The sequence below is a fragment of the Marmota marmota genome, unplaced genomic scaffold (genome assembly GCF_001458135.2).
Source record: "Marmota marmota marmota unplaced genomic scaffold, marMar, whole genome shotgun sequence".
Classification (NCBI taxonomy): Eukaryota; Metazoa; Chordata; class Mammalia; order Rodentia; family Sciuridae; genus Marmota; species Marmota marmota.
The window spans coordinates 4,459,092-4,481,697 of NW_025999983.1; the positions used below are offsets into that span (position 1 = coordinate 4,459,092).

The following is a 22,606-nucleotide window of genomic DNA, read 5'->3' on the forward strand; positions in this document are numbered from 1 at the left end:
CCCCCCGGGGGGGGGGGGGGGCAGGGACCCAAGGACAGAGCTCCTGAAATACCTGTACACCGGGTCCTCGGCGGCCACACTCTGCCTCACCGCCTCCCTGTCTGCCCGTCAGCCTGCTTTCCCGGGGGACGCGCCTCATCCTTTCTTCTGTGGCCCCTCACCCCACCCTGGTGGTCTTTTTCTCTGGGGCCTCTTTCCTTGTCTTCTTCCTGGGACTTTGTGCTTCCCTTTCTCCTCTCTCTCCCCCACTGATCTCCCAGGACCAGTACAGGCACAGTCCAAGGGCCCGGTACTTTTAGGGAACCACAAAATATTTCAGTATTTTAACATCAGAAGAAAAGAATAAGTTTTTAATAAACAATATTAATATATTCATCTTCATCCAGCAGACACATAAAATATAATTGTTGACATATTACTTTACGAAAGAAAGGACGCACAAAGAGTCCCTTGGGCCCACAAAAGTCCTAATGTGACCCTGTCCTCACTCTCTCCTGTCACCTAACAACACTGCTGCTTGTCTCTACTTGACTTTTCTGGTAAAACCCAGTTCATCATTTTTTCAGTTTTCCCAAGATCAAACTCAACAGCCAGCTCCGCTGTGTTCCTGTAGCGCCGGGTACACCTGCAGGGCCGTGATTTGTGTCTTAGCACCGATGGCCTGGGGGGCTGTGAGCACCGTGCAAGCCTGGGCCTGTGTCCAACTGTTCCAGGGAGAAATCTGTGTTTCCTGTTCCAATCAGGGAGCACAAGGACCAGTGAGGAACAAGCAGCACCCGCTTTTCATCCACTAATAATGCACCTACCACCCACCACCGAGCCTGGCTCAAGCCCATGAGGACGAGGTGGGTGGGTCACAGACACACTGGAAACCTACGAGTGGGTGGTAACGTCATGCACAGTGCCTCTCACTGGGGTGGAAAGATGTGGCTGAGAACAGCACCAGCTGCTGATGGCTGGACCTGCAGGATTGCTGGTGCCCGGTCTGCTTATCCATGTGTCCTGATTGCCACTGGAAACAAGTGGATTTTGAGGAGCTAGTTCACAAAAAAATGCACATCTGCTTGCATGCATAAAAAACCAGACCCGTATCCCCAGTGCCCCTGGTGGCTGAAATACGACTGATGAGGAGAAGCACCTGCCCGCTGTCCTGCAAGGGTGCAGTAGGCCGTCCCTGTGCAAGGGCAGCCTTGGAGTCAGTGGAGGGTTCTTGAAAGTGGAGGGAAGGAATGAGAGTGAAAGAAAAGGGAAGGGGCCTGGACGCACTGTTCACGTTTCCGACACGGCTGCAATTTATGGAGTCTCATTTTTTAAGGCCAGGGTAATATTTCTTAGTTTCTCATTATTGTAGCTTGACACAGTTTAAAAGCACCACATGTCCTTTTGGATTGGAGAGTGCACAAAGAAAGTGTGTGTGATACTACTGCCGAAAAGAATCCTAAATGAGGATTTTGAGCTCTTGAACATGAGCAAATATCTTGATAGGTGGGTAATTCAAAACCTCCCAGGGAAAGAGTTAAGCATTCACTAAACTGGGCCCATGTGAATGTGTCTGTTGGAGAAAACAGTTGCAACTTTAGAAAATTCGACCTGGAAAAAAAAAAAAAAGAAAGTGCTGTTTTCCCTCTAGAACTTTCGGTTCTCCTAGCTTCTTTTGTTGCTGCAAAATTATATTCATTAACAAAGCCCCCGGGAAGGCTGCCGTCGCTGAGCAGCAGTTGGAAACAATGCTGTGGAATGAGACTAAATTGATCCAAGGGTTTGCACAATCCTGAGACCTCTAAAAAGCTGACATATTAAGCGACAACCCCAGCACAGCCATGCACCTTGCAGGGGAGCACTGTGAACAGAAGGGACCCCCAGCTCCTCCTGCACCCCTCCCTGTCCTCCAAAACGCAGTCCAGGCTCACAACACGAAGTGACTGCCCCTGAAGAGGCTTAAAGGTCAAAGCAGGGAAAAGTAAAAACTAAATAAATGAAGAGGCTATTCTTACTGTTCTACCTACCTAACAGAGAAAATGGAAAAGTAGAGAGGTCTTTGTTCTTTCCTTCACTTACCAAATTTTACCAAACCCAGTGCATGGGACACTGTGGTCACTTGAAGTGAAGAAAATCAATACAGGCTAAGCCGTAAGTGGTGGCCTGGCCTGTAGAAGGTGTGCATGGAAAAGCCTTGGAAGCTGAGGCTGTGGGAGGGGGAGTCTGTGGCCGAGAGGGGACAGGCATAGAATCCCACCCACGATGCACAGGGGAAACCAGCCTGTGTGTCCAAGAGCCCTTTGCTCCCATGACCCCCTGAAGAGCCTCCTGTGCTCAGCTAGCATTCTGGTCCATCTGATAAAAGCTGAGGAAGACTGGTTTGACCTGTTTGGCTCTTTGGGCTCAGCCGGCAACTCACCTGCTTGTGGCCCTTCCAAGCCCTGAAGAGGCTGGTGCGGATGGGGTAGGCGCACACACTGCTGAGAGGCGAGCAGGAGTGGAAACAGTGCCCCAGTATGTCTATTAATTAGGCTAAAGATGTGGATTGTGAACTTCCCCCTCTCCATTCAATAATTAATTTCATCAGCCGGGAAAGGGAAGATTCTCAAGCGCACAGAAAAGGTGACGTCAGCGACAGCCACAGAGAAGAGATTTCCTGGAATAGCAAGGGTTCCCTCCACCTTCCCCTTCCTTCAGATCAGATATGTTTTCACAACTTGGTCAAGTTCCTGGATGTGGCTAGCATGGCAAGAAGAACTCACCCATGCTATCTTACTGGTTCTTACAGTAAAGGCTCTCTTGCTGAGCTCTGACCAAAAAGAAGGAAGAAATACTGTGCAAATACATAAGTCTCAGAGATATCATGTTAAGAGAAGGATTCTTGCTCTGTGGCAAGGCCAGGGCTTTTGCCAGCCTTGGTGGAAGGATGGTGCAGAAGTCAGGGGCCATGGTTTCCATGGTCAACAAAGAAGTAAATTGATGTGCACATGATAACCAGCTCGAGACATCTTGTCCCTTGAGAACGACTCGGCTTCATCCGTGTTTCCTGGGCTCTCACTGATTGTTCCTGGCAGGACTCCCTATGCCCGTGAACACCTAGTAAACAGTGGCTGATGATGACAATTTATAGCTGCCCAAGATAGGGACAATACCCTGCCTGTCTGATGTCGCTGGCGGGGGCTACCCAGGTCACAAATGCAAGCAGCAGGTGAGTGCAGGAGTGGGCCCCAGGAGGGCACCCTGCATACCCCACCCTGTCTGCCTGGAGCCCCAGCCAGGAAAGAGGGCCAGGGAGGAGCCCGGAGCCTCGACACAGACAAGCTGGAGCTTCAATCTGCAAGGGCGGTTAGTCAGACTCTCAAAAGCTGCAAAATTATTTAAACAAGATATTTCACAATATGACAATGCAGAACCACCATCTTTTCCATTTAAAACATTTTCTTGGGAGGAATAAAGATAATCTCTGATTTTTAAAAATTTCATCCATGGAAAAATACCAGATAACTTCCATTCAGGGGTTCTGACAAGAGCCCATCTTGTTTTCCGTAGAGCAGATTATTTTGTTTGATACTATTGTAGGAACTCACTTTCCCTTTAGAAAGTCTCCCTGTTCATAGATGTTAGCTGGGCTCCATTAGCACAAAAGGGCGCCTGTCTTTTTCCTAGTAAAGATAAAAACATCCTGTTAGTACTTTTAAACCCTTTGACAACACAACAACAAAAGCCCCAAACTTCTCTCTCGGACAGCATCCTAATGAAATCTAATATGGAGGTGATAGAAATCCCAGGCTTTGAGGTTTCTGTTCTTTCTTTCTTTCTTTCTCTTTTACTTGCCAATTTCCCCCCTCGCACTGGGACAGTAATCCTTGAGGCACAGAAAGCAGCCTTGCCAGACCCGGCAGAGAAGGGCACTGGACTGAGAGGAGGCAGGGAGCCCGGGCGGGAGGCCCCTCGCCCACTGACTCCCTCCCTCTCCCCACCCTGCCTGCCCCTGTGGCTCCCCTGGTCTCTGGAAACCAGCCCAGGCAGCATTGGTATTCAAATTAGGCTGCCAATCTCAGCCTGGCACAGCCCTGGTGGACTGTCAGCACATGGCTTGGAGAAAAGGTACCAGATCTCAGATCCCGGGAGATCCAGCCGGATTGAAAGCCCGCCCAGAAAACCTGTCATTGGCTTGTTCACAGGGCGCCTAGAGTTGGGGGGTATTTTCTTCTCTGCGGTCTTTAGTTTTATTAAAACAAGAATAACAAGGAAACAATGCCTCTCCAACCGCGATTAAAAAAGAGAGAGGAAGGGGGCTCTGCCGAGTCAAGCTCCTCATTCAGAGCCACACACGGGTTTCCATGGGAACCCGGAGGCTTTGTGAGGCCTGAGTAACTTCCACTCCCTCTGCCGCTACAGGACCCGTCCACTGTCCTGGTATTGTATTTGTGTGGCCAACTTTTCTTCTGTCTCATTCCCTGGCCCTGCCCCTGCCCCTGCCTATCCCCAGCAACATCGCCATCACCACAGAAGCAAAAAGAGAACTCACAGCATCTGGGCTGAATTAAACCACGACACAAAAGTATCCAGGCAACTGGGAGCCAGCACGCTGCCCGGGACCCCTGGCCACCACGCTGTCTCTCGCCTCATCTTTTATCCCCTCCTCAGGCAGCTCCTGAGCACTATTTCTTAGCTTTTTTCAAACATAACACCCACAATACTTAGCTTTAAATTAAGTTTCCAAGTGTATAAAATGCTGTGGTCACACTGAATAATATTAAAAAATAATAACTGCAATAATCCAAATGATGAATGGTCAGTGTTGAGAGAAGCATGTTTAAAGCAAACTTTAAATCTTTAAAATGTTGATGGATTTTAAATACAGCGGGGCGGGGGGTGCACACGGGTTTCCAGCAGGGAGTGGGAGAGGAAAACTGAGAGGCCCTTCCTGCCAACCTTTGAGGAGGCAGGTGGCTCAGTGCTCAGAGACCGGGAGACTGGGCAACACCCAAAGTGTGTCATCTCTTTTCGACGAGGTACCTTTAATATGGCTCTTTTCTCTAATTCATTTTGCCTTTTAAATTCAAAAAGGGAAATATTTATGAATCTATTACCATCCTGAGAAGCTGCCATGCAAAACATTTGAGCCCATAAATCCTTATCATTTTACTAAGTGTCAGGACTTGATTTTATGAAAGAAAAGGCGTATTTCTTAACACTGTTCGTAAATCACCACTAAAATATTTAGTGCTACAAAGTTCTTTGCCATCAAAGTCGGTAGATACTTTCAAAGCTGAACAGAAGGCTTCAAAGTCCACCCTGGTGAAGCCCAGTGTCTTTCAAGGGGAAATGTTCAGATCCAAAGCCATCCGCCTTTTATTTGTTTGTGTTTATTTAAGAGGTCTGCAATTCATTTTCTTTTGCAAGATGAAAATGTCAATTTTCATCATTTAAATTCAAACTTGTAAAAAAAAAAAAAAGCCTAACCTATTTATGCGTCACTGAGTTACAATCTTACAGTGTTAAAAGACATCTTGGGATACATGGCATGAAAGGAATTATTAAAGATTGAGAATCATTTTGAGCTTTGATAAGTAAAAAATGCAATTTGTTCATAAAAGCTGGAAATCATCTTTTAATCCATTTCCCCACTCACCTTCCTCATGAATTTTAATACCGCCTTGTCATAAACATACTAAGACACTGAGAGTGGATTTTTTGCATTCCTACAACTATCCTACCCTGTCCTGTGTTAGTCACCTCCTCTGTCACTGTGACAAAACCCCTGAGAAAATCATCTTCTAGGAGGAAAGATTTATTTTGGCTCCTGGTTTCAGGGGCTTCGGTCCATGGTCACGTAGATCCCATTGTTTCTGAGCCTGAGATGAGAATAAACATCATGGTGAAGAGGGTGTAGCAGAGCACAGCTGGGCCCTCATGGTGATCCCTCCCACTCAGAACAGCGCTATCACCCCCATGTGTGCAGATGGTGCTGCAGGCCTTCTGCCCGTGGCTTTAGGCAGGACGCACAACCTCACACCTGTTGCCACAACCTTTAAGTGTATAGTAAATGTGGTGCCTCAGCGGCTGGAACGGCAGGGGTTGAAATAAGAAAACATGGTACTTCCTGTTGGTGGCACACAGGACAAGTTAAAACCACTCTGGAAGATGGGCACCAAGTGAAGGGGAGGGGGTGAGGAGGTCCAGCGTTCCATGTGGTCACTAGGTGAGGCATGGAGGGCAGGGAGGACCAGACCTGAGAGGTGTGTCCCAGAGGGATGGACCTCACACTGCAGGAGGAGAGGACACCAGGACCAGCCACAGAGAACCCTCCTGGCTCAGGAAAGCAAAGGGCTCCTGAGGCTCAGGGAAGGCGGTCTCATCAGGATGGCCACAGTCCCTCTGAAGGAGCAGCCCCCGGGCTCCTGACATGCCCAGCCCCCAGTCACTTCCCAACCACCCTCTTCCTTCCCCAATAGCATCGTTTCAGTAAAAACTGGCTCTCTTTTCTGGCCAACTTCTTGGTCCACCTTCCCTAAATCAAGGAACAAACGGCAGCAAAATTTTATTCCTATACTTCCCTGTCCTGGATCCTGAGGACTTTGTCAAGTTCAATATTATCTGCCCAATGCCAGATAAGAATGGACTTCGGGGGAACTAACAACCTATATATATTTTTTAAATTTTAATTTAATTGGGATGTTTTGAAAGCCATCTGTATGTTACCACATAGGCTTATGTTAGCACAGAAACCACAATAAGTGGCCTGTCCCTCTGGCCCTGTGCTCTGTCCTTGTAACGGTGTGGGGAGCTCAGCCCCATTCAAAGTTAGTTTTCGCCACATCCATGAGGCACAGAGCAGACTGGCAACGAGAGGCAAGCCTCCTGCCTGCAAGGCCACGCCCTGAAGTTTCACACATGGCTCTCTGCACATCCTGTCAGGCAGGACTTAGCCTGTGGCCAAAATGAGCTGCCAGGGGGGCTGGAGAATGTGTCTGGCTGGACAACAATGTACCTAATGCAAGAGAAGAAGAATAGACTTAGGGGAAACTAACAACATGTATATATTTCTATATATTAGCTTTACGACTTCTTATAGCAAAATGAGCGCTACAGCGTGACCATGAGTTGAGGAGCCCAGCACTGCTGAGAGAGGAAAGCCAGACTGTCTTCCGTGGTCTCCTCCTTTGGCATATCAAGAGCCAAGCCTGGAGGACCCACATCCACCCCTTGTCCCCAGTGGAGGGAGGCCCCTTGCAGGCAGGAGGGCCGGGCTTGTTCTTCTACTGGGAGGAAGGGATATAAGACATCACAGTCCAGGACAGGGTGACAAGAGAGGCAAAGAGTAAAGACCCACAGGCATGGGACTCTGGCTGCACCTAGTGGGGAGGACTTCAGATAAGGGAAAGGTCCCAGAGAATTGGGGCCTCTTCCCACCCTCCGCTCTGGGATATCCCCAGGGGCTCTGAGACCAGCCTCCACATACCAGCCTGGGCATGTTGGTACAATATTTAAGAGGGGGGCTTTGAACTTTAGCTCTCCAGGGCTACTCTGAGCTCCTTTGTGATGTGACTGTGAAGTTGAGAGTCAACAGGTGTGTGGCCCGCCAAAGCAGGGCAAAATGACCCACCAAACATCTGTGGGGCACAAGGTAGGTTACAGGAAGGGAGGAGCTGGGACACAGGAGGAGAGCAGGGCTGAGCAAACCAGCCCTGGCCATGGCAGGAGACTGGCAGTGTGCAGTGAAGCGTGTCCCGGGAAGGAAGGACAATGGGGATTTCCTCCTCACCTCCTCCCAATAGTGGAAAAGAAAAGGGATTCTTATGATAGACCAACCTCTGGTCTGAACAAAAGTATATCACAATTTCATATGATGAAATTCCACAGGTTAAATATGAACCTCTGCCAAAAATTGATGAAGGGATCCTACTCATCAGTTCCCAAGATCTTATAATAAAATGATTTCCTTGCCTGACTGAAGACAAGCAAAAATCCAGAAGACAAAAAAAAAAAAAAATCTTTAAATGAGTGCGATTCAAAGTGCAGCAGGTTCTGGTGTCATCTGGCCCTGGAGTTGGCACTGTTGGGCCCTCGAATTCCCTCAGAGGCGTCTCACTTCCCAGTGTATGCAGATCCCAATGGAAAGTATGAAAGCACATCTCTCCGTCTTGTCCGCAGCAGAAATGAAAGTCTGCAGGTCTGAGTCGCTGTCTTCGGTCCGTCGTACAGCTTTACTCTCCCCGCTTCTCTACAAACAGTGCAAGTCTCAAGTGTCCAGAAAAGAAAGCAATCTTTTCCTTTATCTTGGCAAATCCAAAAGCGAATAACTCATCTTCCTCCTTCCTCTCCCGACCAAACCACGGAGGAATTGCTCTTCCCTTCTTAAGCCTTGGACTTCCTCCAAAGGACCGCGCCAGGCTGCTCCGCCCTTGCACCCGGGCCAGCCCCGCCCAGCACACCCTAGCTCTGCACTTAGTGTCCCTTCACGGTTTCCTAGGAAACACAGCCTCTTTGAGCCATCAGCCTCCTTACAGCCGGTGGGTTCCCTGCGCCTGGTGGTCTTTGTCCTGCAGAGAGAACACGGCCCTGTTCTCGTTCCTCTCCCACCTTTCTGGATCCTATTCCTCCTGCTCCTCCCACTCCAGAGGTTCTCCAAGGACTATCTATGATGCTTCATGTTCTCCCTGCATCCCACAGCTTGGCTTCCACGACCCATGGGGAGCATGTGCAGCATCTCCTGGTTCTGGAGCGGAGGGCCTGTGTGCAGGAGGGACATGCACAACCACAGGGAGGAGTATATTGGGCATGACAAGGCACGTGATGCCACAGTTGGTGTCTCACCAGCACCTGCGGCTGGCGGGCGGCCTGAGGAGTGTGGAATTCCCAGTCTTTATTACTCCAAACTTCATGAAACCAAAAGCTTCAGCAGCACCTCATATACGACTGTCCATTTAGCTCTTCTTCTTAGAAACTGCCTGTCCATACACTTCGCTCACATTCTCATTGGTCCTTATGCCCTTTCTGTGGATGGCTGAATTTCATTGTGTATTCTGCTTGTGAATCTTCTGTGAGTTCTATGCATTTCCAAATATCTTCAGTACTTTAATTTTTAAGCCATCTCTGATTAGAGGGAAGTCCTCAGCTAATACTGTCAGTTTTGTCAATATTTTCATTTAAGGTTCATGCTTTGTGTATCAGATTTGGAGGTCATTATTTTGCCAGAAGATTAATACCTTGTAAGTTTTACCACTTTATTTTAGTGTTTGGCGGGAAAGAAAGACATAATCTAACTTTTCCAGTTACAATAGTGAATTTATCCTTTTCTCCACTGAGTTTGTAATGCTGTTTTTGAGTTTCTGTATGTGTGAGTCTAATTCCGGGCTCTCTTTTCCTCCGATGAACACCACATTGTTTGCATGACTGTGGGACGTACGGGAGTCTTCATTGCATAACTGACATCTTCAGTGGTACTTCATCAGAGGGAGTCATTTTTTTTTTTTCTTTCCTGAGACAGGGTCTCACTAAGTTGCTGAGGCTGGCTTCAAATTGTGATCCTCCTGCCTCCCTGGGATCATAGGTGTATGCTATCACACCCAGATAAGGCAGTCTTGTGTGACCTTGGATCACGGCACATAACTTATAACTCCATGGTGTTTAAATTTACCAGATGGTCCCAGAGTATTACCAGCCTAGGCTCTCTTGTTAAACAAAAGCAATTTTCTTTTGGCTTGTAGGCTCTTGGACCAGAATAGTAGCATATATTCCACCCCCAAAGTAGCAAAGAACCAACACCACGGTACAAACCCTTACACGAGGCGTTTTTCATGCAGCAAACATGATACATATGCTCCTTGATGGTGTCTCTCCCTGTGGGTTCATCTTTGTTTTATTGAAACTTTCCACACTTGCAACAGGCTTTTGAGGACCCCATTTGGATCCTATGGTTGTAGATCTAACTCCTACTTCATTTACAGAACTCATGGCTTTGCCAGCCCAACCCTGAAATTTAAAGAACTTTTGTATAATGTATATTTTCAAGATGGTCTAAGCATTTATTAAATTTCAGATTACTTAGTCCAAACTTGCTGATATGCATCTTGTGATTAAATCTGCAACTCGATCCACAACCCCCACATGCCTGTATCCCTCCGATGTACCTCAAAATCAATCCTACTTCTCATTTTCCTCCCCAAATAAGTTCTGTTAATGATACACCCCTGCCTTCTCACACATAATGGTTTAAAACTTCAATCTTAGAGTATTTGTTGTATGTTTATTTGGGGTCAAAGAAAGTGAAAAATTGCTTATGGTCGAGTCTTCCTTTCTTACCTCCAAAGCCAATAAACTGTCTACTCATGTTGATGAGCCTCTGAAACGCACAGTGGAACTGCTTCCCTTCCTGCCCCACCAGAGGCCCTTGTGGAGTCAGCCTCGCCTCCAGACCTCTGCAGAGGCCTCCCCTGCCCATGCTTGTTTCTCCAGCCACTCACATTCCATAACCAGGGGAACCTTCCCGAGTCCTCCTGCACTTGGACCCAAGTTACTGAACTTCTCTGTGGTTTGTGATCACAATCCCCAGTGACCCCTGTGTCTAATTCCCAGCAATCCTCCTGCCTGGAATCCCACCCCCCACTATGTTCTTCCCATTCCGGCCAGCCTTGGGGGAGTGCAGGGCTGGGCTGCAGGGAGCTCTGCACTCCCATCCACCTTCCCACACAAGTGGACGAGGCAACTCTTGCTTCTAAGCCTCTTGCAGACAGGTCGAAGATACAGCAGACAGAATTTGTGGATGGATTGAAAATGGGGTAGAAGAGAAAATGAGGAATGACAACAAGTTCTGGTTTAGAGCCTGAGATGCAGGAAGGACAGAGTCACCACTGAGTGTCACAAGGACTGTGGGGACGTGGGAGGGGAGGATGAGGAGTCCAGCTGTGAGCCTGGGGGCCGGGTGTCTGTGAGGTCCATCTTCTACATCCCAGCTTCCACAGTCTCCTCTGGCGGCTGTCACTGACCCTGCCTCTCCCCGGGGCAGCTCTGCTCCCCTCGGGCACACCTCCCACCTTGCCATGCCCTTGGAGTGTCAGTGTCTCTTTTCAATTTGTCTGATTCCTCCACCACCCCCGACATCTAAGAGAACATTCTACTCAAAATATTTCTGAAGAAAATGAAAATGCACTCATTTTATTGTATATCCTCAATATCAAGAGAGCTCTTCCTACACTGAGAAAAGACATCTTCCCCTACTTCTGACATCTAACAAGAAGCACAGCCTCCCTGTAGGGCTGGCTCCTGAAGGGCCCTTCTAGAGGAGAGTGTGGTCACAGATCACTACAGGGAAGTGGTCCATTCCAACATCAGTACTAAATACCGGCAGGACACCCCCACTTCCTCGGACACCCAGCTCTGGGCCCCTCTCTTGGGAGAAGTCTATCTCTGTTCTAGCCTTTAAATAAAACTTGCTTTCTGCACTTGCCTCGTGTTTCTCAGGTGTTTAATCCTCACATCAGTGAATTAGGGACTTGGCCCTGATTCTCATTACTGGTATCAATGTGTCTGACCCAACCCTCGGCTCCTCTGCTACTTAAAGAGTTCGGCCATTTTTGTCCAGCTGCCTGCTTATCTGATTGCTTGATTATTTAAAGTTTTCTGAAAGACAGCAGGTAAACTATAGTTCTGCTTGCTGGCTGCTGAATATTCTGGGGAGATTCTGAAAAATTCATTTGTCCCTGGGCCCCACCTGGGACCTAATGAATCAGAACCCCGAAGGGAAGAACCACACATCAGCACTGGAGTGGCTCTGCAGGCAACGCCCCCCTGCTGAGTCCTGAGTGAGGGTTTTAGGTTAGGCAGGCCTGTGGCTGAATCCCAGCTCTGCCCCTCCAAACCAGCTTTCTCCTCTGCTCTGCGAGGAGTCTAAAGCCTGCCGGGTTGTCCTGAGGTCACAAACATGAAGTCACAAACATGAAGCCCAGCTGTCCCCCAGCCATCACTGCCTGATATTGGTAGTAGCATAAAGATTTTTATTATAGCTTTAATTATTGATCATCTGCACATCTAACTTCATAACAGAGCCGACATGGCTAGCTTTGCCTCCTCTTGAGCTCCTCATGCCCAGAACAGCCCACCCCACCCACCTTCAGCTCCACTTAGGGCCAGCAGCCGCTCGCTGGTTCTCACTGCTTCTTGGTCCCTTGGTCTGGACTCTCGCCCACCCTGCCTGGCCTCCCGGCCCCCCAGCTCTCCCTTGCCTGACAGACAGCTGGTGTCTGAGGACCTGGTATTTGTATTACATTGATTTATTTTTTTACTGTTACCTTCTCCATGGGAATAGAAACTCCGCCAGCATTGGGCCGTTGCCTGTCTTATTCTCTGCCTGTCACCAACACTTAGCATGGGAGCAGAGTAGGTACGTCAGGAGCATTTGCTGACTAAGAAATCAAACATTAGAAATCAAATACTACGCAACACACTAGATTCATATAGTCAGTTCTTAGACTTACTTCTCAAATTCCAGTTATAGATCAAAACCCATGTTACAAATTCCAAACAAAGGGAATCCCTCCATAAATACAAAGAGAGATTCAGCCAATCCTTGTCATCATCAGCTGTGACTCCACAGAGCTGGGAATCACACAGACCAGGGACGTAAGCCAGAGAGGAAGCCCTCCCTAATTCTCATCATTCCTTTTCAGCTTCCCGTAACATTCTCTTCTCCCACCACCACCCCAGGTTTACAAACTGGAGCAAATAAAAAGGTTCCAAAAATGACCTAGGCAATGCCCCACTCACTGGCACCAGCCCCTTGCTTGGGAGCAGGAGTGTGCTGTAAGCCAAGTGGGAGGAACAGGGCTGCAGGAGGCCTCGTGCCCTCCCTGCCATCAAGACCCTCTTCTCGGGCAACCGGGACACCACATTCCCATCTCACGGCCTCCCTCCCAGAGCAGCAGCTAATGGAGATGTGATCAGCTGCCTGGGGAGGCCAAACCCCTTTGCAAGTCCAGGAAATGGGGAGGCCTAGGCCCTAGGCTCTCCTGCTGCAGCTCAGTCATCCTGTGAGGTTCAGCCAAGGAACTGAGGTTCAGTCTGGTGGAACTAGGCATGAGGAAAGAAAAATGTGCTCGCCCTCCCTCTCAGTTTGTCTAGCTGTACTTACATATTTCAAGTAAATCTGACAAGCACTGCGGACCTTCACCTTTACAACTCGGCTTCAATGGCCACATATCCAGGGAGGCATCTGTCATCTTGGGAGCACAGCCTTGGTACTGGGCCGGTCTCCAGTGCCAGCGAGCCCTCCCGAGCATGGAAACTCAATTCTGCATGGGCACAGGCAACCTAGGCTCTGTGGTTGTTTGCAGGTTTTCTTTTTTAATTGACTTTTTGTCAGTTTAATTCTTTCGCTTCTATTTTTTTCATAGGCTATGTCAGACTTTCCCAAATGAATCCTTCTTCTAATTTAATTTCTTTTATGGAAAACTTCCTGTCTTTTCAACACACTGTTTACCTACTTTTGCTTTTATGTTTTTTCCTTTATGCTTTCCCCTGGTTTACTATAAAACTCTCCTTTCTCTTTATGGGCTTTGTTAGTGTCTGGCTTTAAAGCATTTCTGGGGATTTTAAAAGAATAAACTTGAATATCGCATAGAATTTGTTACTTAATTACATACTCAGGCAGGTAGATTTGAAGCCTTTCAATAGAGAAGAATACCTAATGTTGGGCCACATACAGTCCCTGTTTTCTTGCAAGTGAATCATATTTGTATTCTATAAAACAATGGAGAGAAAGTAGCAGGAACTTAAATTCTACCAAGGAAGCGCATCACCCTTCAGGTAGGTAGTAATAGACCATTGACTGAAGAAGGGGTAGAGAAAAGACCATGGGTTCTAAGGTATATAGCTATCCCGATACACATGGCTGACCATAATGCACATCACTGAACCTAATGTTTATTGCTGACCCTGATGTATGAAAAATTTTTAAAGGAGACAAAGAAGCCAATCACTGCTAATTAAACCGCAATGCACAGAAAAGGATCACAGAAGAAAACCCCGGATTCCTGCCCACCTAAATGCCACTGTAGAAGATTCTGTTCTGCCTTGATATACAAGCAAGTGAATGTATTTAAAATTCCTTCCAATGGAGGATAAAGGATGCCAAGAATCCCCATCTAGAACTTACCAGTTGGTAAGCAGAATCACTGTGTCCCAGCAGAGCCAGACCTGGCCTCTGGAGCAGCCAGCCAACCTTTAGTGCCACATTTAACATGTGGCAGGAACAGCACTTCCATCCAAGCAAAGGTAGCTGCCATCAGAGCCGAGTGACAACAGTGGTGACTGTTTCCCACCAGCTCATGGTGACCTGTTGAGTCTGGAGCAAAACAAAGACACAGCCAAAAGTGTAGGCTTACTCTAAAACCACGCCAGCCTCATGCTCAAGCGCTCACCTCCTACCTTAAAGGGGCACCCTCTGTGCCCCACACCACACTGGCAGCCCCTGATGGAAGGGGAGATGTCCTAGATTCCTCCTTCACCAGGGAGCACATTACGGAGTCAGTTTGTTCTTGAGAGTCAACTCCAGCTTAGCACATCTCCACGGTTCACTGCGTGAATCCTGTTTCAAAACTAAAACATCCTCTACTTGCATTTTCCAGAGTTAACAAAAACTGATAGATTTAGGTTACAGGGACAACTCATAAAATGTTTTTCAAAAGACATACGATTATGGAAAAATGAAACTAGAGTTGTAGAAATTAAATAGGTGCTTGGAAGTGCAGATCAACTAGTCTTCCAGAATAATTTGTTACTGGATAAAATAAGGAAGACTTCTAAAATGTAAGATGAAGTGTTATTTCCAGGGAAAGATGTTTAGTTTTGATATTTATTTTGGTGTTGTCAAAAGCATTTGACTGGTAATGGCCCATGTCCAAATAAAGCAAATTATGCATTTAACTCAGTTGAATTCAGCTAAAAACTGTTGAGCACCTACTCTGTCTCAGGTTCTGAGGTGGGCAGTTAGTGTCCACTATGGAACCTTCACCACACAAAGGCAGTGGGCTCTGGCCCAATTTTGCATTGAAAAAAAACAGAGACTCAAAGAGGCTAATAAGCTGCCCTAGGTCACAAGCCACTCTGTATCAGCTGGGAGTTGCCTGGGTCTCCCAGGGCCTGTTTTTCTTTCCTATCCACTATGCACTCAGACCTCACCCTTTACCCCAAGAACTCACAGAGACCAAAGGGAAAGAGCAGCAGAAACTTGTTTCTGAGTTAACTGAGAAAGTGATTATTATCAGTCCAGCGATGGAAATCCACACAAAAACAGAAATAAGGGGAGAACTAATGTATTTTTAAAAGTCATCTAGTATTCCAGTCGAAAATGCGTGGCCTTGTTCTCAAGAAGACTGCAGCTTCTCCTTGTTTTATTGGTTGTCCCATCTGCTCAGGCTGCTAAAACCAAATGCCAGAAACTGGGTGGTTTACAAGTAGCAGAAACTTATCCCCACTGTCTGGAGGCTGGAAGTCCAAGGTCAAGTCACCAGGGATTGAGAATGTGGCAAGGGCCTATTTGCTCATAAACAGCTGTCCTCTAATTCCAGCCTGCAGGGCTGAAGGCCCAGGGGTCTCTCCTGGCCTCTATCATGAGAGGGCTCCACCCTACACCCCACCACCTCCCAAAGGCCTCTCTCCTAACGCCATTACCTGGGGGTGAGGTTTGCAGCATACAAATTTTGTGTGGACATGAGAATTTCAACATGGCACAGTTGGGCTTTTCACGTTGCTTTGCACTTTGAAAAGGGACGGAGGTGCTTCTCTCCAGAGGGTCTGGGTGAGCCACCTGAGAGGCACTTGCTGGCAGCCTGGCTCCCTGCAGGCCACACCACCGCCATCCCAGGGGAGGCGTTCAGCTGCCACAGGAAGGCACACAACTCTCAAGTGGGAGAGACCATAGTGGAAACCGAACATTCAAAGACCCTTCAAGATAGAGGAAAAGATTATTCAGCTGCGCCAAACTCAGAGAGGCATCTGCCCCTTTAAGAAGGAAAAAATAAAATAAAAATGCAAAAGAAGGACAAAGTTTGTTTTCAAATGCTGTTGAGCCTCTTAGCAGCAAAGTCTTAAAAACATTATTTCTTATATGTTTTTTAAGACCTTACAGGTGGAGCTCCCAGAGCAGTCAATGCTCGGGCGGTAAAGTGTGATGGGGCCGTTTATGTCCCAGCTGCAGCGACATCGCGGGAACCTTTCCGTAACTTCTACCAACCGCCCTGGAGATCAGAAGAGCAAGATTTCAATATCTGTCAGTAAAACTGATGGAACAGCCACGCCAGGACACGGGACAAGGCCTTTTCGGCATCATGGCACTGAGAGGCCTCGGGAGGAAAGCGGAAGAGGCGCGGAGAAGGAGAGGATGGGCTGTCGGAAGGCAGAAGCGCGGGCCGAGCCGCAGCCCCGCGGCAAGAGCGCACCCGCCGCTGAGCTTCCCGGTCGCCCGGGCGCAGGGCGCAGGGCGCAGGCTGGCCGCACCGGGGTCGGGGCGCATGCGCGAGCGCGGGCCTCGCAGCTGCGCACCCACTGTGCACCCACTGCGCGGCCGCCTCCGGCCTCTGCGCGCTGGGCCACCCTGGCGGACTGCTGGGTCTCGAGGATTAGCCTTTGGGCAACTCCAGCTCCGCCGGTTCCCTTTCCTGGCGCGGGCTCTTCTCACTCCATCTCCACCTGCGATGGACTCTGTTGGTGTCCAGGCCTCCTGTGGGCGAGGGCACCTCTCTTCTCTGAGCCACCTGGACTAGTTTTCTCCCTTTGCTGTGCTCCAGGCTTGGAGCCAAAATGTTGCACCTGACACACGAGGTGATATCTTGCCAGCTGCTTCTGACCTGCAGGAAGTCGGTGCCGCACAAACCCACACCAGACCATGAAGACAGGACTGGCTGGGCCCGGTGGCACCCGGGATGCCACAGGGAGAAAGCACCGGCAGAGAGGAGGGGACTGGGGGTGGGGGGAGCCTCTGTTATTTTTAGTGCTCCTGCGGATTCTCCAATCTGCAGAGATAAATTGCAATGCAGAGGAGGACAAGTTCTGGTTAGAAGAACGTCTCCAAGGAAGACTATTTCAACCAACACTCGGAAATGTTCAGTGAGTCTGAGATTCCAGGGACCTCCTTGTTAGGTGCCCGAACTTGGACCTGTCACCAAGTCTAGAGCAAGCTGTGCTCTGCAAGAATGAATGTCAGAAGATCTAGCATTCCCCCTTCTGAGTTGATCTGGAAGGGTTTTGTTATTTGATGCTGTTTAAACAAACCACGTGTTACACTGGGAGTTTTCCATGTGAACTGAGTGCCAGTGGGATCTGAGGGTGCAGGGCAGAATGATAACCCAGCCTTGGCCTGTACATGAAGGGGAAGAGGGGGAAGAGAAGACGCTGGGTATATTCATGGGGAAATATTTCCTGAAGTTCCTTAAGAAACCCATAGACAGTGGATGTTGTGGGTGGTTTTGAAGAGGGGAAATTTTCTGAAGATTCCAAAACATTGGCTGCAATTGAATTGTCCAAATGTACAATGATACAACATCCACTTTGGGATAGTAGGCCTACACTGGAGGTACATATGAAGACAATTTGTAAATATCCCATGACCCAGTCTATGGAACAAAGCTCCCGCTGGCAGGAAGCAGGATGTGGGCATGTGCACAGGGCCTGGAGAAAGCTCCTTGGCTGCCATAGCCTGTCATACACTGCACTCAGTCACTTAGAGGCCACACAGGCTGGTCAGGGTAGAATGGCTGCCTTAGTCAGGAATAGAAAACAGCTACCTGCAGCAGAAACTCAAATACAGTGGCCAAACGTGAGTGTTGGACACACAGGAGGACGAGCTACTGTGCTGTGGCTGCCCACTCACTCTCTGGGCACCTTCATCCCTCCCTGTCCTTCTCAAAAAGTGGCTCTAACCAGAGCTGCGTTCTGATTTTTGCTGACCCTGGCATGATATTGAAATCTTTGTCCTTGTCCCCATTGCTGATCCAATAATGAGAAAAAATAAACGGAAGTTTTATTCATTTGCTCGCAAAGAAGAACACAGTGGGCTCTCGTCTCCGAGGCTGTGATTCTAACTGCAGAAGGAGCAGAGGACTTTTAAAGTGGTGATATACAGACTAAGCTCCAGTTGTGTCTCTCCACAGTCATAATCCGTGGCATAACCATGGCCTTGAGATCATAGCCATTCCTTAGATCCAGTGGGACCAGCTCCCAAGTCTGGATCTCTTCACTTCTGTGGTCAGGGAGCCAGAAGACAGAAAACTCAGCTCAGGACAGGAAGAACGTTAATCTTGTTTCCCCCAAGTCTAGGGAGGGCAAGAAAGAGAAAAGGGAAAGAAAAAAAATGTCGATTTTATTTAAAAAAAAAAATTGGTACTAGGGCTTGAACCCAGGGGCACTTTACCATTAAGTAATGTCCCAGCATGCGCCCCCACCCCCTGCCATTTTTGAGACAAGTTTTCACTAAGTTGCTGAGACTGGCTTCAAACTTGTGGTCCTCCTGCCTCAGCCTCCTTGTCATTGGATTATGGGCATGTGCCATCGTGCCTGGCAGCATGTCAATTTTAAAATTAGTTACCAGTGGTCAAACAGCAAGGTTTATATTCAAAGCATGAAGTGGACCCTGTGACATAGAAAGGAACCCCTGTTATAGGCACTTTTGTCATAATGAGTGAGTTCTTAAAGAAATATTGAAAATGACGTTCTATAGCTACATTGGTATTAGGACAGATTTGTTAGCATTATGTTAAAACACTTTTAATTTAAAAGGTTTTTTCTTTCTGATTTTCATAAGAATTCAAACTTTTATTGAGTTCCTAAAAGTATTGTGGATACTAGGTACTCGGCCTGCTGTGCCTAGTGGACAAATCAGCCCTGGTTCCAACCATCACATCTGTATTCCTGACATCAGAAAAGGGGGTAGAGAAGGGTGAGTCAGATCTCATTAGGCACCTTGCTGGAAGACCCCAACTGATTAGACAGAGCTCAGTCAGATGACCATGTAGTGTGGCCAAAGAGTCTAGGACAAGTAATCGTTATTCTGAGTGTCAAGGGCATATCTGATGGTGTTAGACTGGCAACTAGCAGAATCTGCCCAAACTGCCAACCCAAATTGATGGATTCCTCTCCTAAATGAATAGAGGTGACACATACCACATAACGAATGACCATAAAGCTTAATCTGCTAGAGGTGGCACTGAGGTCTCCTGAAAGGCAGCCTATACAAAGAAAAGGGGAACACCCCCCTCCCTTGCTTGGGTCCATAACTCCTGGCCGGATCTTTCTGGTAGCCTGAGGCTGCATGTGTGTCACTCACCACCCACCTGGGCTCACGCCCATGCCCCAGTTCTGATGCTGTGATCAGGCCCACCTGCCTGCAAGGCTGACTCTCCACTCACATCTTCTCACCTAAAAGTGTGTCCCAACGGCTCCTGCAGTCCCTGCCCGACCAGCAGGCTAAGCGAGCTGGTCCTCAGTGAGCACTTTGCTAATAACCCCTGGAAAAATATTTATCTCTAAACACAAAGTAAGTATTCAAAAGGGATTCTGAATGAACCAACAAGGAGCATATTTTAATCAATTACTCATGTGCTGGTTTTCTTGAAAATAGTAGAATCTGAGTGTTTGGCACACAGTAGGTGCTTACTAAATGGTTATTAAATGAAAAAACAAACTTCAGGTGGCCTAAAATGTCAGAATTCACTGGCTGAGGTTGATGACGGGCCCAAATGCCACTGCTCCCTTGAAGCTTTCAGACTCTTGCTCCAGAGGTGGTACTGGGTAGAGGAAGCCCTGCGGGGAGGGCAGGCTGGCGGGGACACACGGCTGAGCTGGTGGGCGCATGGCTTTGGACCAACTCTGCTCCTCCGAGAATTCAGGATCTTTGAGATCAAGGTGAAATGAAAGAATAATGCAGTAGGAATTTTAAAGCCCTCAAAGGGAAATCTGCCACTTTTTCAAAAACTACAGATTTTCAGTTTTTTTCTTTGGATGACATTAGAAGGGACTCCACACTCATGACACGGAGAGACACAGCTGTCTTAGTTCAAGAAAAATCTGTATGTAGCAAAATGAATTTATAACCAAGACAAACACCTAGAAGAGTGCCCAGCACGAAGAAAAGAAACAAGGTGCTGGACAAAATCAATGAATAAAAATGGTGATTAACCAGCCACAACGTGCTTTGTTACTTTTCCAAAAGAACTCACAATTGTATTCTTTCATCACACCACTTTGGTGTAAATTTAAGTGATTTAATCTATTTTAAAAACCCAATTTACACTTACTTTTCAATAGAAGACCTAATTCTTAAAGTCAGCTGTGAATCTAGGCGTACCAATTAGCTTAGATTCATCTCACTTGGAGCCCTCATCACTCTTCTGTGCCACGGTGGCAAACAAAGGGATAAGGGTTTGACCAGTTCCACACTCTAGGTGGTGGGTCTAGGGAAGACAGGTGTCCACTGAGAACGGCGGATCACAACAGGAAGCAAGAGGACAGGATACGCAAGGCAAACCCGAGGAGACCACTCAGGGTGGCATCTTCCCACAGACGCAGAATAAGTGACATGCCAATCAGGCCACAAGGAAAACCTTATTAAGACACACACACACACACACACACATACACACACACACACACTTTATTCCTAGCCAAGAGCTAGCGTAAAACGGTGCTTTGGGGTTCCTGAGGGTGAGGAGCACAGGGGGCTCCTGCTCTGTGGCCTCAGATCCCGCTGCCTCCTTGAGAGGCCGCCCTCTGTGGAGCCTCCCGCACACCTGGGCAATGCCAGGCGCGCGGGCTCTCCCTTCCCTGTACTTGACTTTTCAGGCTCTTCCTTCAAGGGGAGGGCTGGAATTTTGTTCAAAATTAAAAATTCAACAAGACTCAATAACTTAGGATTTAAAAAGTCTCTTTGAGAATTAGCTTGACCCCCAATTCTCCATTCCCCTCTTGTTCTTCCTCCCCCACCTGTGTCCAGGGGACTTCCGCTTGGCCCCTGTGTCGGGGCAGGTGCCCTCGGTTCTCCTCAATGCCCCTTCCTAGGCTTGTCCAACAGAACTGCTGAGGGCTTGATCTTTCCAAGATAGCTTCTCCGGCATCTTGTCAAACCTTCCTGTCCTTGAACTGACCCTAGGTTACTCCCAATTCTCTGGGATCCTTGGTACCTTTTTAGCGCCCCAGTAAGGAGAGGGCATGTTCCGGAACCCCCAGGGGAACTTCCTGCACCTTGCAAGGGTACAGACCTTCACTTGGCCACAACAAGCCCAGCTAAAAGCTTCTTCAAATCTGCTGCTAGATTCATGGTGCCCTAATTCCAGGGCTGTTCTGAACCCATTCTCTGAAGACCAGTCAACTTCCTGGTGGGCCCTGGAAAGCAGGTATGGTCTCCCGGGGGGTCTGAGCCTTCCCTGCCTTCCCAAGGGCTCAATGGATGAGGCCTGTGAGGCGGGACGCCAAGCCCGGGAGACCTGTATTTCAGCCTTCTTCCCCCTACACTCCCAAATCAACCAGCTTTTGAATTCACTTGTCCTTGGAGGAAGGAAAAGGCTGTGAGCTCATCTAATTTTTCTTCTTTCTTTCAAGCTTTGTATAAATTCTATGCATAGCATTCTAAGCTTGCTTCTTGATATTCAAATACCAACTTCTTAGATCCCTAAAAAACCTTTTATTATTTCCTCAGTAAAGTCTTGTTATTGTAAATCAAACTCAGCCTGGCTCTGCTGCTGCCTCTGCGGCTTGCTTAGGAGCCCACCTGGAACTGCACCCCACTGTGTACCAGGCTCCCGAGAAGGTGTGTATCGCTGCCACGGAAACAGGCAGAGACAGGGTGAAGGGGATGGAAAAGCTAATAATTTAATACCAAATCAATGTCACAATTAAATATGGGCACTCAGGAGCCAATTAGCTATCATCCAATTCATATGCTCTTGTTCAGATTATTGATTCATGTGTTAAAAAACTCACCCTCCAAGCAGCAGTGATAAATATAATTGATTTGTCTTAGTAACCATCATGGGGATTGTTGATTAATGTATACATTTATGACATTATAAAATGCTTTGCCAAACACATGCCACCACCCAGCAGGGATAGATTTGAAAAACCTTGGAAGCAAAGATAAAATGTCTCAATTTTTTTTTGTACATCATATCATTATCACAGGATAACTGGATGCCCAATAGATGTTCAATTAACACTGCTGTGCACACAGTTGATGGAATTCAGCTCTATTCACCATTCTCTATTTAAACAGAGAATCATATAAAGGAAATTGGTGGCAGTCTGTTGAAAGAAGTTGGTGTGAGGGGAAGGTAGGTCTTCCTATTATCCAATATCTGATAGATAGTTTTGGATTGAGGAGCTCTGTGGGCAATTGAAGCAACAGACTAAGCAATATTCATGGAAACTTGAGATCACTCAAAAGGTAAGGTGACTACTTAACTCATCATTCAAAGTGGGAACTGTCTTAAAGAAAAACAGAGCACTATTAATTATTATTTTATCTCACACACAGAGAGATGTGTGGTTGTCCTTGACCTAGGAGAGCTTATGACATGATGGAGTCACAGGACATTCAAGTTGGGAAAGACCTAGGAAATAATTGAAGGGGAAAAAA

At 47.7% G+C, this 22,606-nt stretch overlaps 1 long non-coding RNA gene across 2 annotated transcripts in view; it reads right to left on the minus strand.

The window, feature by feature from the left end:
* Positions 1–22,606, minus strand: part of LOC125617605 — a 126,348-nt gene that overhangs the window by 98,234 nt on the left and 5,508 nt on the right. Inside the window, exon 2 of one of the 2 annotated variants that reach the window (XR_007348661.1) lies at positions 14,138–14,326. The exons of the other annotated variant lie outside the window; for it this stretch is intronic. This is a non-coding gene — a long non-coding RNA (uncharacterized LOC125617605). The remainder of the gene's footprint in view (positions 1–14,137; positions 14,327–22,606) is intronic. 2 annotated transcript variants of the gene reach the window in all.